This window comes from Humulus lupulus, chromosome 5, assembly GCF_963169125.1.
Source record: "Humulus lupulus chromosome 5, drHumLupu1.1, whole genome shotgun sequence".
NCBI classification, from domain to species: domain Eukaryota; kingdom Viridiplantae; phylum Streptophyta; class Magnoliopsida; order Rosales; family Cannabaceae; genus Humulus; species Humulus lupulus.
In genome coordinates this window covers 12,673,994-12,677,310 of record NC_084797.1, presented here as the reverse complement: position 1 = coordinate 12,677,310, position 3,317 = coordinate 12,673,994, and positions in this window count along the sequence as shown.

Below are 3,317 nucleotides of genomic sequence, written 5' to 3'. Positions count from 1 at the left end.
ATTTTGGCAAAATATATATTGATGCTAAAATTTTATATATTTTTTAATATAATGTGTGAATTGTGTAAAATAGTTATGTTGAGTTTTATTACCTAAAGTTAATATTATTTTTTTTGGTGGTGAGTTATAGTAGTTTACTTTTTTTTTTTTGCTCAAATTTATAATATAGGATAATTTTATAGTAGGACCTTCAAAAAGAGTTCTATTGTAGGGCTCTTTTGTATTCTCAACTCGTGAATAGTTTTCGGCATGATTTTTTTTATGACCATGTATATTGTAGTTATTTAGAGCATCCTGCAAATTTTCAGAAAATTCCGAATAATTTTCAGTGCCAAAAACAGATTATTGCACGCGTGGCTAATTTTTTTATGCGCGTGGAAAATAGCATGTTTGAACTTAGGTTTCGGCACTGTAAATTATTCAGAATTTTCTAAAAATTTACAGGATGCTCTAAATAACTACAATATACACGGTCATAAAAAAAAATCGCGCCGAAAACTGTTCAAATGTTGATAACACAAAAAAACCCTACAGTAGAGCTCTTTTTGAAGGTCCTACCAAAGAAATTTCCTATAATATAATCTTTTATCATATTATTAAAAAATGACAAGTTAATTTTATAATTTGGTGATATTTTAGCATATATTTTATAATTCCAATCTCTACATAATTCAGTCATGTTCTTAATTTAGTTTTTTAGGATGATATTTACATGGCAATAATATATATACCCCCACTTATCAAAAATAAATTAATTTGGCTTTTTTATAATAAATTGTTAGCACTCTTTTTCATTTTTTTTATACTTTTTAATTTTTTTTATAAATTAATACACCAGATACATAGTTGATAATAATAATAATAATAATAATAATAATAATAATAAATGCTATGTATTAACAGTAGATTTTTGGTCTTTATCCTCTCTTATTCAAAGAGTCTCTCAAATTGAGAATCGCTTTGATCAGCTGTATCGCGTGCATGAGTCTCAATGTCTACTTCTAAGTTGTACAAGGTTGCTTTCATTTTTTTTTTAATTCTTTTTTTTTTATTGGTTAGATTTGCCAACGCCAACGCCAACGCCAGTGTAATAATAATAGCAACATAATATTAATAATATTAATAATAGCAACATAATGTATATCACATACATCTTTCAAATTTTAGAGAATTGGTAAAAAAAAACAGCTATTTTTTCATACTCTAAATTATTTTTTATTAATTTCTCATATTTTCTCTCTTCTTGTCTCCTTCAAGCCAAAAATTAGTTATGATTAATTTATTTAAATTGTAATTATTTTGTTTATATATATATACTCTAATATATATATTTTCTTTCTATCATATATTTTTCATAACAAATCTTTCAATATTTTTAGTTATATAAATATTTGAAATAAATATTAATGTAAATATTAAGATATATAATAATATTATTAATAGTTAGATAAATATTTGAAATCAATAAAAAATAGAATATTTAAATGTTGTAAGGAAAACATATTTTAGCGTATTTTATAAATTTGGATTAATTAAAAATAAAATATCATTATATTTGATATTATGCATAGATAAATATTGCAAGTATTAAAAAATATATAAATATTATTGTAAGATATAGAGATATTATTGAAAGTGATAGAAAATATTTAAAATAAATAAAATCATAAAAATAATAATATTTAAATGATATGGAGAAAAAAAATAGAGAAGTTGATGTATAATGTAAAATTTAGAGGTAAAATAAAAAATGTAGTGTTTTTGTGAGGTATTTTAAAGAATAGAGTAAATCATTCATTGTGAGTGCTCTAAGACGAATTAGTCGCAGTAATGGATATATAAGGCGAAACTTTTTTGAGGCCAATGTATATATATGTGCTTTAATTTTCGGTGACAAGGCAAAATATTTTTTCGTGTATATGTCCTTTAATTTCCGGTGGCAAGGCATATGGCGAGGGAAATTTCACTATTTATACCTAATAATGCCTAATATTACCAAAAAATTCTAGCACTATTAATCTTTTCAATTTGATGCTAAACATTCCTACCATACCCAAAATACTCCTCCCATTATATCAAGAATTCTAAAACCATATCTTCCTCTCTCTTCCCTCTCTCTCCCTCTCACTCTTTCATTCTGACGAAATCCTTCTTAACACCTACAAATTTGTATGATTTTCTTGTCGAAATCGTTGTAAGCCATCTTCATTGTCTCTGTGAAGTCACTTATATTAAAGGCAACATCCATTCTGAGGGTTTTTGGAGGAGAAAAATCATGGGTAATAAGATTTTTCATTTTATGTGTTGGGTATTATTTGTTTACATTTTTTGGCTATATTGAACAGATCTGAGCCTATATTGGTGTGTTTTTTGGGTTTTTTTAGAGAGATTCAGCGATCTGCATTTTTCTGGGTTTCCTGCAACTTTTTTGCTCGATAGGAGCTTGATCCCGATTCGATAGGGGCTCGATGGTATGTAGAAGAAGGTTTTTTAAGAGCTCGATGCTGCTCGATATAATTCGATTATAGCTCAATAGTGCTAGGCTTTGTTGCTCGATGGAACTCGATAAGGGTTCAATTGGACCCTAGAATATTTGGTGTAGTTGTTTTCTCGATATGTGCTCGATAGGGTTCGATGGAGGTTTTGTTTAGGTTTTATGTTCGGTTTAAGAAATGGTAGCTCGATACTAACTCGATAAGAGCTCGATGGTGCTCAATGACAACTCGATAAGGGTTCAATTGGACCCTAGAATATTTAGTGTAGTTGTTTTCTCGATATGAGCTCGATAGGGTTCGATGAAGGTTTTGGTTAGGTTTTCTATTCGGTTTAAGATGGTAGCTCGCTACTAACTCGATAAGAGCTCGATTATGGGCTCGATGGTAACACGATAGCATTCAATTATAGCTCGATACAGCTCGATAATGTTCTTTTTTCCTGACTTTCTGAAAAATTGACAGTTTTCTTGACAATTTCAATGTTTTTTTTTCCAACATAGGTTCCATTGTCTACGTTTTTGTATCCTACAATGATGTTTGAGAATTACAAGGGAATAAGTGAATTTTCAAGGACCCTCAATGCATGGTGATACCGATGGAGGATACTGTAGCGTACTTGCAACTTCTTGACATATTGTACAAGGAACTTAAAGTTAATAAACATATGTATGAGTTGAAATTGGAGGTTCCTTACACATGCGGCGACCAACCGTTTACACCCGTTCATGTTGAAAGTGATCTTGGTGTCCGTGCATTCTTAGGAGTAACATCTAAAGAAAGGTTGGCCTTGTGTGTCACTCTTGTTAAAAAGATTGTCATTGC